At 36.6% G+C, this 12,456-nt stretch overlaps 1 long non-coding RNA gene across 2 annotated transcripts in view; it reads right to left on the bottom strand.

The window, feature by feature from the left end:
- Positions 1–1,512: 1,512 nt before the first annotated feature.
- LOC124081916 (uncharacterized) overlaps positions 1,513–12,456 on the bottom strand; it is a 46,215-nt gene continuing 35,271 nt past the window's right edge. For both annotated transcript variants that reach the window (XR_006848185.2, XR_006848184.2), the window contains one exon: positions 1,513–1,908. This is a non-coding gene — a long non-coding RNA (uncharacterized LOC124081916). The remainder of the gene's footprint in view (positions 1,909–12,456) is intronic.

Genomic DNA, 12,456 nt, shown 5'->3' with positions numbered 1-12,456 from the left:
GCTCAGTACCACTTATCCAGTGCCAACAATCTAGCAAGCTCTTTATTCAGTGCTATACCACTGCTACAGCAAGGTGACCCCGAGTTTGGGGCCGAGGTCAGGGAAAGGTCACTGCTTGAAAAATGAAACTAGTCAAAAGGAAAGAATCCTAGGAATGAGTGAGGTTACTCACCCACAAAAGTTACCTAATCTAAAAGATAGTAGAGAAAAGCATTTTTTACATGGAATCCAAAGTTCTAAACCTTTTAAATCATCTTACTGGCGCTGGCAAAGTGGGGGTGGGATGTTCTGATATGTGGCTGCAGGGATCAGCATTTTGTCACTGAAGTTCCTATAGACTTCCTCTTGTTCCGTTATCTCTGCCTTCAAGAGTTCACCTTCCCTCCTTCCCTCTTTCTCTTCTTTCCACAGCCACTTTAACCTCAAGCCAAGGAGCAGACAAGCGGTATGAAGACATCACTATCCTGTTATTTGTGAGCTGCTCTAAACTGGCTGGTCCGCATTTCTCCTTCTCAGCATCTTCCAGGTGCCTCTATGTGAAGGCAGGTTGTCAAACTCTTGCCTGTCCGATGATGGTAGATGGCCATGAGTGCCTGTTTTAAATAAGCCCTTGTAAGTTTAAAGGAATCTGAGTGCTTGGAATATTGATTTGCCCTTTCATAACTTTTCTTATGAGACATATATGTATATGGATGTTATGAGGGGTAGGAACCTCTTAAGGAGAAAGCCAACATGGTGAAAGAATATGGACTCAGACTTTCTTATCTTTGTGTTCTCTAATAAATAAATAAATGGCAAGTCCTTCTCTGAACAGCAAAGTGAAAGCATTTCATAAATAAATCCATAAGTAAAACCATATCACTTTAAAGATGTGAAAAGATGAGGTATACTCTGAAGAGAAATTTCATTTTAAATAGGTAGCCAAAAGCTGATATGGGCAACTAAAAGTTTTACTATTCATCTGATTCTTTTTTTCTAAGAAACATAAAAATCATGTTCAAAAGCATTCAGTTAATTCTCATCAGTTGAAGAAGGAGTTCAACTTTTTGTCATCAAGAATTTAAGCGAGAAAGTCAATTCAATTTGATACAAAATCAGTTTACAAAATAATTTTGAGAAATAATTTTTTAAGAGTCAGTTTCCAAAGAGCAATTTCATTGGGTCATACAATAAAAGTCTTTTAATGTGAACTACTTACTTTTATTAGTGCATTACAATTTATTTGCCTTGAAAAAAAGTACACTAAAAATAGAATTAGAATGTCTTTGGTTTCTATAGTTCATGGTATTAAGTTAAAACAGTATTATGTATGTTATACAGAAAGTAATGTAAATGCTGCCTAAAAGAACATTTTTGAGTCAGTTTCACATTTAACATTGAATAGAAAAGTTGACTGAAAATAAAGCAAGTCACTACATCACTCTGCTACAAGCAAACGCTTCTTTGTAAATAAGGATGAACTGACAATGCTTGAAAGTGTAGTTCATCAAAATCACAACAAGAAACCAAATATTATGAACGTGTAAAATTCCATGTTTATTTAATATCCATTACATAGCTGGTTCATTGAAACCAGACTTTGTAAAGACAAATAACATTTCCGACGAACATAAACAATTTCACACAGTTGAAATTCATCCTGTATTTTCACATGAATAAAGATGTCATTATGCAAGAGTTTCAACAATAAAGACCTTGCCTTGAATTGGCAAGGCATCTTTCAGTGCTTCAGTTCAGGCCTCTATCCAGCTCTGGAGGAGAGATTAACAGTGCTGCATCAAGCTCAGAGATCAGCATGTCCACACCCAGCTGCTGCGAACCTTCCCCCAGTTTCTGCATTGGCCTCCAGTGTGGTCAGCATTGTGGACACTTTTTCAGAGACACATCCAGAGCTTGAGATGGGTATTCCTAAGGAAACATTATTTTTGAAAAGTTAAAGGCAATATACAGATAATATCAAAAAAAGTTTGTTCGCATCAAGGGAAGTATGAGTGTTCTGCTTAATAATAAATCAATAATTATTGTTTATTTTTACAGTTGCTTGAATTTATTTAAGTGTGCTATGTGCCAGACATTGTGTTAAACACTTTGCACTCACTAGCTCATTACATGAACAAACATATAAAGTAAGTACTATAATCATATCAGCTCCTGTGGCCAAGAAACCCAAGGTGACAGAAGCAGAGGGTCCTTTGTGTCATCAAACACAGTCCAGGTAATACTAAGAGCCCAATGTTGGGGAGGAGAGAATAGTTTTCCCAAAGCAGTTCACAGCCCTTTTCTGCCTTGCTTTTCTCGTCTATGGTCCCTGGAGAACGAAGAACCTCTTTGTCTCTCTCTGATGATATTTTTTCTTCCAATTTTTATATTCTAAACTACAAGACAACTTTTTCCTTGCTCCTAGGAGTGGCCACAAGTTTTTGGTTATGGTTTCTAAGGACGATTTTTAAAAGAGTCTTACAATCTCTTCACCCCTCCTCTTTATCTATCCTATATTTTCCATCCTCAGACTTTTTGATTCATGAAAAAAATTTTCTTCTCTTAGGGCATGTTAATTTGGTTTTCTGCTACTTGCAGCTAACTGTACTAACTATCCAAAACTGCTTTTAAAAGCTTTGTAACTATCTAGGTGGTATAAGCCATGATCACTGATACTCCTTATGTAAAAGGATAAATGAATTGTATATCTTAATTCTGGTATTTTAAAATTAAGTTAATGTCAAAAGAGTATTCCTGAATTTGACACTAACCACTAAATATCTAAAATAGCTATAATATCTTCTCCCTGCTAAAAGCATGCAGGTAAAATGGCAAGATAAGCCCTCTGGACTATGTGTACTAAAAAGGTTGCTGTAGCTCTTGCCCTCATCAGAGGATTCCACAATAGAGAATTGAACTGCTTGGAAGTCCAATGGAGGCAAGAAGGAAGAAATACAGAGAAAAAAATCAGAAATTTCTGGAGGTGAGATACTCAAAATACCTTCTAGGATTTTTTTTTTCAGTTAAATTGTACAAAGCCTACCTTCTCCTTCCCTTGTTGATAACTGAAATCCCATCTCTAGCACTTACTGGATATGTGATCTCAGATGAGGTCACATCAGCTTTCTGAGATTACCCTTATTTTTTCAGCCATAAAGTTAAATTTTACAATCCATATCATAGTACTGTGTTTAGTATTAACTCAAACAATGAATGAGAATCGTCTAGTACTGGGTTTGACACATAATACACAAATAACAGATTTTAATTTCTTCCCCACTTCTCCTTTCCCCATTACCATTCCCTTTGACAGAAGAATGATTTCAAAGACTGCAGGGTTTCACCTGTATTGCAAATCTTACAAAACTGAGTTCATACAAGTTGAAAGCAGAATAGTAGTTACCATAAGCCAATGAGTGTAGGGGAGAGGGAGAAATGGAGAGATTAGTTAGCAGTTACGAAATCATAGCCAGATGGGGAAATAAGTTCTGGTGTTCTGTTAAACAAAAGATGGTTTTAGTTAAAAAATATTGTATCATAGAATTCAGAATAGCCAGAAGAGAGGATTTTAAATGTTCTTATCAAAAAGAAATGAGAACTGAGTTGATCAACACCAATGTACAATGTGTAAATGTACAAAACCATCACAGTATGGAACATAGAGGTGTGTGTAACTGTTATCTTTCATTTAAAAAGAAACCTGACCTTTGAAAGCATTTTTCTTTTTCTTGCTTTATAGCCTTGTAACTGCATGAAGGATATAATTTGGCTGGGCACAGTTATTAGTGAAAGAAATACTTCCTACTAGGTTGTAAGTTTCCTGAAGGCAACAGCTGTGACTTGTAAATGTTTATATTCCTCATAGAACTTAAATTTCTAAATAATGAGCAATTAGGATATCTGAACAGAGAGGGTTTTTGAGCCATGTAATTTTGTAATGATTTAATGATTTATTTATCGATCCAAATGACTCATGGTTTTTAAGATGCAATCTTGTCAGCATTTACCATCCATTAAGCATAATGCTGGAGGCCCTATAAAGCAATTGTGAACACGGACAAACCCACATTGTGGATAATAACATGAAGGTGTACCAGAGAAAAAGCCAAATAACTTGTAATATAAGGGCTGTTTACTTTGAACTATTCACTATTCCAAACACCTTCATACATTATCACTATTCCTCTCCACAACACTGCAAAGCAGATGTCTCCAGCCCTTTATAACCAAGAGTCAGAGACTTGACTAGCACTCATAGCAAGTGAGTCTAGTGTTCCTTAGCCAAAGTTTGAATTCAAATCTCTCCTATTCCAGTGTTTGAGCCCTGTGTACTCCATACACTAGAGCCCAGAAGACTGCAGATTAAACATTTCTGGAAAAAGAGTGGGAGGTAGTTAAAGAAATCATCCATCTAGTTCAATAGAAAACTAGTTTTTGGAACTTAATCATCCAAATCCATAATAACAAAATTTTTATTGCTAATAAAATAAACAGTAATAATATTCAATATTACCAAGGCACATGACCTTGTTGAATATTTTATTTTTAATTCTTTTGGCTTTCTTTTTTATGGTACAAGGGATTGAGCCCAGGGGTTCTTAACCACTGAGCTACATTCCCAACCATTTTTATTTTTTTTTAATTTAGAGTCCCCCTAAGTTGCTGAGGCTGGCCATGAACTTGTAGTCCTCCTACCTCAGCCACCCGAGCCACTGGGATTACAGGTGTGCACTCCCATTGTTTAATCTTTACGTTTCTGAAAGGTAGATAATAATACCTCCTCGTATGAATAGATGCTGAAATTCAGAAGGTAAATTATTATTCCAAGAGACCTGATTCCACACTCTGACCCCAGGGTTCCTTCCACCACACCTTCAGCTTCCACTTGCCATGTTATTTTGCCTGAATTTTAACGAGAAAAGGTAACGAACAAAAGGGATGATGGTGTGGACTAATCACCATACTTGGCCTAAGTCACTTTCTGCTGAGCAAGGATTTTTTTCTTTACAGGAAATCTTCAGAGAAGTTATTCTGATAAAGAATGTATTTAATAAAGCAAAGCTTCTCACTGAGCATGCTTGGGCAACAATTAGAGTGATATTCTAAAAGTCTTTAGTTGGTGCTTGGTTTTCAGCGTGTCCTTTTCTTCTCTTTCATGTCTCTTTTCAAATGAGTAGTAAGGGTTGGAATAGCTCGGGGGTATTTAACAGGTGCTGGAACTTATATGTAGGTCACTAGCTCAGATCCACAGATACATGGTTCTCTCCTGCTAACCTGTGATTTCAAGCAGAAAGACCAGACCAGTATCTTTGAGCCAGCATGTCCTACGAAAAAATCATTCTTTGCTACCGTGATTTAAAGGTGCTGGTGAGAAATCAAGTAGGACTGTTACCAGTGGGAAATACGAGGGCAGTAAACATGGTGTCCAACACATAGTGTCTTTTATGCTGTTAGAAGCAGGACAGCTGGATATGGGCAACCAAATGAGGTGGGAGAGCATAATTCCTTAAAAATATATGTTGTTGTTGTTGTTGTTTTTAGCTTGGGAAAGGTGGAATTAGGAAAACAACAAGAACAGCAAAGAAGAGACACAATGATACAAGTCTGGACTAAATTAAGAAGGACAGAATGACTAAATGAGTCAGTAGCAAACATCTGACTGAGTCAAATGCCAAATCATCAACTTTGAAGATTAGAGAACCCTAGATAATAAAAGCAACAGTTCAAGCAGAAAGCGGTTGATGTGGTATTCAGTTATTCTAATAATCTTTTTAATTATCTCTACAAGTTTTTAACCTTGTCTTTTGGTATTATTAAGGCAAGATGACTGAATCAGGTGGCCTCAATAATATCGATAGGTAATACTGTTGGTCCTCTAGTGAACCAAAGATGTACCAGCCTATTGCCTGAAAAGGCTTCTGTTTGTGCCATACATCACATGTTTCTCACTTCATTCCTCATAGAACCTTTATTTACTGTTGGAAATGTCTTATTAGCGAGGGTAAACACTTTTATTCACTCTTCTCTGTAACAAATATTTACTAATGCAATCCACACAATGGACCTCTGAAATGCGATCCGTTCTCCCAAATTTTCAGATGAGAAACAGTGCAGAAAACAGAAAGGTCCAGAAACTTTCCTAAGGTTATGTGGTAATTAGTGAAGTTAGGATTCAAACACGGGCAGTCTTCTCCAAGTTCTTGCTTCTAACTAATACATAGCGGTTCTTGCTTATTAAATGCAATTAAAATATTCCAGGTTTCTAAAAGTAAAACTTTAGAACAAACAAAGCTAAAGTTATGCTTGCAAGTATTTATTGCACCCTTAACTGACCTGAAAAACAAAATTGTTTGACATTATGAAAATATGATTTAATCCCTAATCCATGTAAATATGAAAATTTTATTTTTAGAAATAAAAGATAAAATTACTTTACTAACATCATGATAATAATTATAGAAATATAAAAGTTTCATGAAGAACTGAAAAAATGTAATATGTAAGTGGTTTTGTTCAAAAAGCTAAGCTAGGGCTAAACAGGGCACTTCTTTGAGGTGTGTCGTTTACAAATAATGAAAAACTCCTGTATTCCTACCACCACTCAGACACTGCAAACACTGTTTGTATTAATGAAAATGCTAGTTCAGGTGGTGGCATTTCAAAAAAAGAAGCAGAGGCTGTACTTTGGAGCTGCACATAAACATAATTGGAAAAGGTGATGATGAACTAAACCATATTTACACAAGCATTTGAAATAATGGCTCATGAGTCCTGCAGAATATTTTCTTCCTTTAAATGGAATCATGCACAGTACCCTATTGATTCACTTCTTGGTATCTTATTTATACCATAAATCTCCTTGCTAAATAGGAAATCTAGTCCATATCACAACCAGTTTTCAAATTAAGCTCTCCTCTCTTGTTGGATGTTTGGATGAAATAAAATCTAAGGATTTCTCAATTTGTGTCATTATATTTTAAAATAAAAATTTCAACCAGTGACAATTAGAATGACAAACAACCTCCCCCCCACCCACCCCTGGCCACCCACACACACCTTTTCCTGTCTCGCTCTTGCAGTGCTAGACACTGAATCTTGAATCCAGGGCCTCATGCATGCGAAGCAAACACTTCACCACTGACCTGTATCCTCAGCCCTAGAATGACAGACTTCTAAATATTATGGAAAGATTTACTGGGAACAATGCCTCATACCTATAATCAGCAACTCTGGAGACTGAGACAGGAAGATCTCATGTTTGAGACCAGCCTCAGCAATATAGAGACGTCCTAGGCAACTCAGAGAAACCCTGTCTCAAAATAAAATATAAAAGGAATCGGGAATGTATCTTAGTAGTTAAAGCATCACTGCGTTAAATCCCTAGTATCAAAAGAAAAAAGAAAAGAAAGATGCATATAGGAGCATGGGGCAGGGTGGGGTTATGTGTGAACATGTCTGCCCAGCCCAACCACAGACTATTACAGTGATGACAAAAATTGGGGAATAGAGACTGTTAGTTATGCTCTCTTAGAGGAAAAAAAAAAAAACAAGCAAATTTTTTAAAATAAAGTGGACTTTTATTGTGTGTTCATGTCTCAAGGTCATAGAAAACCTACACTTATTTCTTAAAAAGTAACCCAAAAATGATTTAACATCTCTTATAAAGTGTATGTAAATGACTGGAACGCTGGATATCATAGAAGAGGAAAAAGCAATTTTCTATACTTTCCAGATTAAAAAAACAAAAATTCCAACCGTATTGGTGTATGTGGGCTGCCATAATAAAATATCAGACTGGTTAACTTAAACAACAGAATTTTGTTTTCTTACAGTTATGGAGGTTGGAAGACCATGTTCAAAGTGCCAGATGATTTGGATTGTACTGAGGGCTTTCTTCTGGCATGCAGACTGTCACCTTTTCCTATGTCCTCACATGGCCTTTCCTCAGAGCATGCATTTGGAGGGAGAGATTTTTATTCTTCACCTTACAAGGTCACTAATCCCATCATGAGGCCCCTACCCTCATGATACAGCTACTCCTAATTACCTCTCAAGAACCCACCCCCAAATACAATCTCACTGAAGTCTCAAGCTTTGATGCATAAATTTTGGGAGGGACACAAACATTCAGTCCACATCTTTGACTAAAAATCACACTAGGCAAACCAGTCTGTAAAATGTGAACATATTAACCTGAGGGTTATTTGTAGCTGTAAACCTCAAATTCCATCTTTAGCCTTACTAAAAGCATAAGGTTTCTAGCTATATAGACATACACTAATCAAGAAGAGAAAACAGTAGCATAAAGTACAATGGAAAAGTGATTGTCAAAATGTGATCCAAGAAGTTGGACATAGTAGTGCACACCTGCAATCCCAGCCACTTGGGAGGCTGAAACAGGAAGATCACAAGTTCAGGACCAACCTGGGTAATTTAGTGAGAGCCTTTCTCAGAATAAAAAACAGAAAAAGAGTTTGTTATGTGGCTCAGTGATAGAGGTCCCTGGGTTCAATACTCAGTACTGAAAAGGAAAAGAGGGGGGGAAATAAAGGAGAAAAGAAAAGAAAAATACAATTCAAGAACTCCTGGAGTGCCATGAAAATCCTCTGTGTACCTATGGATGGTTTCAACACAATGTAGTCAATTGTTAGTGGCTGTGTCCATCTTCCCTGTTCTAGCATGAGCTAAAAATATTCTTACAAAATTAGAAATGCATATCCAAAAGAACACTAATTTTGATGAATTACTTTGATGAATGACTTTGATACTTTCCCAAGGGAGGAAGAGTAGGCTGTGGATTCTTTGACTTCATCCAAGTGGCATAAGGGTTGAAGTATTTTACTTTCATGGCTTCCTGACATATCCACACTACTGAAGATGTGATGGTTTACTGATCCTATATTCTGTAAGAAAGAAGGTTGCATATTCTAAAGGAGATAGGTTTCCAATGACTATATAGTGTAAAATTTGCACTGGAACACTTTCTTTTATTCTCAAGCTTTAATCATCCCCATTGCTACGGGGCCTCCTGAAAGTAAACACTGTTGATAAGGTCTAGGTTGCCTTCTGGCCCATTAACATATTCTCTGTAGTCTCAAAACAAGGGCACTTAAAAACAGAAATTATTCTCCCCTCTCTCATTCCTTCCTCCCCTCCCCCTACCCAGTTCCTAGGAATAGGAGTCTGTTCCATAGAAGTCTGTTTGAGGGGCTGGGGCTAGGGCTCAGCAATAGCACACTTGCCTGGCATGTGTGAGGCACTGGGTTCAATTCTCAGCACCACATATAAATAAATAAAAATAAATAAAGGTCTATCAACAACTAAAAAATAATTTAAAAAAGAAGTCTATTTGAACGAATGCATGAAGATATCTAAAATGGATGATATGTTAGACATTGATACTTGGTCACCTATATGTAAGATTATTATCATAAGGAAAGTTTAAAAAAACCATAATCCTATTGCTTTTTAAAAGTGTACAGAGAAGAGAGGCATGGTGGTGTATACTTGTAATCCCAGTGACTTGGGATGCTGAGGCAAGAAGATTGCAAGTTCAAGTATAGCCTCAGCAATTTAGCAAAGCCCTAAGCAACTTAGCAAGACCCACTCTCAAAATACATTTTTAAAAAATTTTAAAAGATCTGGGGACATGTCTCAGTGGTTAAGCAACCCAGAGTTCAATCCCTGGTACCAAAAAAAGTGTATATAATGGCCTCTGCTGAGAGTATCCTGCATAATCATTTGCAAAGGAACACGGACCTCCTCTTTCATATCATCACATCCCTGCCTTGTGTATGTAGTACCATATGAATTGAAAAACCCATTCTCAGCCCCAAAACTTAGACCCACTAACCTTAGGTTTCACTGATGGATTCTATAAAGTATGATAATAGCACCTACATCACAGATCTCAAGTGTCTTACCACGTGCTGTTTCATGAACCCCTGTGTTTTGGAAAAAAGGGACTAGTCTATCATCCTTCAGCTCATTTCCTTTACTGGCACTTTTTTTGGGCCACCAGTGATTTGGTAGAAGAAATAGTATGAAAATATTATTCAAGTGGTCACTAAAGCAATTAAACAGATTAAAATTATATAACTGCGATAACCGGTTGTCCTGATTTTTGAATATTTAAGATACCTCCCAAGCTTAAAATCTCTGGTTTTATATTTTTATACTTCTGCATAATTATTACCTTTAGAACAATGTTCTCCTTGTTTTTTTCCACTACACAAAACTTTGGGGCCATATCCAATGTAGTCTTCTCCATGGCATCTGTCCTAACTTCTTCATTAAAACATGTGATTGTAATTAATTTTCTCTCATGCCTTTCTTCTTGGTCTGATCCTAAGGCCTGTGTCTTATTCATTTACACATTCATAACATCTAATAGAGTGTCTAACTAGTATATATTGGATACACAGAAAGCATACATTAAATGTAAGTAATTCATGAAAGCAACAATTTCTGAGAGATTTCAATTCCTTCTCCTTTTGGTGGAATGTTAACTCCAGTTATCTTAATATTTGGTATTTTTATTGTTGTTGTTACATTATTACTAAAGAAACCACTCGGCAAAGAGAAATGAAAGAAAGAAAAATTTTCCCTTTGGTCTTACCCAAGGAGGTCATGCCCTTGTCCTTTTAGAGAGGACAAAATCAAACATGATATTATTATAGCCAATTTAATTCTCATAGTCCTGTGGCTATTTAACAGTTAATTATCTGCTTGTATCATTAAAAAAGAAAACAAAAATATATGCAAAACTAGACATCTGTCTTGACAAAACCAAGTTCTAAATAGTTCCAAGGTCTTCACTCTTTTCATGATCATTATATCCTGAATGGGTCAACTTTAAAACAGTTTCTAAATTGGGTACTGCTATACACCCCTGTAATCCCAGCTACTCAGGGGCTGAGGCAGGAGGATCACCAGAAGTTCAAGGCCAGCCTCAGAAATTTATCAAAACCCTGTCTCAAAATAAAAAAAAAGGCTGGGGATCTAGCTCAGTGATAGAATGCCCCTGGGTTCAATCTGCAGCACAAAACAAACAAATAAAACAGAAACATGCTCTATACGACTTAGTGAGCCCTGTCTCAAAAAGTAAAAGGGACTGGAATATATGTCAGTAGTAAAGTGACCTTGGGTTCAATTTCCAGTACCTAAATCAAACCAAAGCAAAACCAAAAAGAAGGAGGAGGAGGAGGAGGAGGAGGAGGAGGAGGAGGAGGAGGAGGAGGAAGAGGAGGAGAGGAAGAAGAAGAAGGGGAAGAAAATAAAAGAAAATTAAAACAAACACCACACCTCAACAAAAAACAGATATTAGCCTTATGATGAAACCAAAGAATCTAATAACATTTTCAATGTATAAAAAAGTCTCACTAAAGGTGTTTAATCTTTTATAAATGAATTATTAAATTTGCAATTGATAGCAGCCTCCATTAAAAACTATTTAAAGCTCTCTTAAAAGATAACAGAAAATTAAATAAGCTTTTCTGTGGTTGAAGAGCAAAGGCGTATATGCTGTTGACAGTGTGGACAAAACCTGACAAGTGGCTCTACTTAAGCTGAAGAATGTGACTTCATATTTGATAGGTAGATGAACTAACCAGAAGGCCAGTTCTAGAAATTGAAATGAAAGACAGGAGATGATTGAGTCAGAACCTCTAGAATCAAAGATAAATAATACTTTTTATTTTTTACCAAAAGAATCAATACTTTATATTGCTAACTTCTGTGGCTTTTCCCCCACCAACTAAGGTATGTTTTTTCTCCTTAACATTCAGCTCCCTCCTCTCAAAAATGGTACTATTACAGTACCTTCCACAAATAACCAAGATAGGCAAACCCAAGATAAAAGTCCAGAAAGGGTGAAAACTGAAACAGAACACTAATGAACACTGTAGAAAAACATCTGAATGGGAAGCTGAATACCGGAGTCTATTCCAATTATGGACTGGGGTGATTTGATGTTGATAAATAAGTAAATAGCTCTTTGTGACTGATTCCTCACTGATGAAATAGAGAAGATTTGCAATACACATAAAGCAATTGAAACTTCTAAGCAAGGGCAAAGTCATAAAAATAATTTGTGGGTCACATAAACCAAATTAACTCACTCTGACATGAATTGCTAAAAGGGGCATTGTGGAATCTTCACACACAAATAGTGTTGCTTCTAGTCTACCCCTCTCCCTTGTCAGGGAGATTACAGAGAGATATTTCCAAAGACTGGGCACCTATAATGGAACCCCAAAGAATACGAGGTACACAACATGATGCTACTGGATGAGTGACAATCTTGTGAGTGAATCAAGGGAATGTGAGATGAATTACAGGCCCTTATGAAAATGGCTCATAATCAATCCCCAATTTCAAAAGATTGACATTTCTGCTTCTGCTTAGATATTCTGCATCAGAAGCAGGTCTTCTCATGAATCCTTGGAAGAAAATTGGAGAGGGTACAACAGAGTCACC

The sequence above is a fragment of the Marmota monax genome, unplaced genomic scaffold, assembly GCF_021218885.2.
Source record: "Marmota monax isolate L192 unplaced genomic scaffold, Marmota_monax_Labrador192_F-V1.1 WCK01_AAM20220418_F8-fsc00018, whole genome shotgun sequence".
Classification (NCBI taxonomy): Eukaryota; Metazoa; Chordata; class Mammalia; order Rodentia; family Sciuridae; genus Marmota; species Marmota monax.
This window is presented reverse-complemented; position numbering and strand designations above follow the sequence as displayed.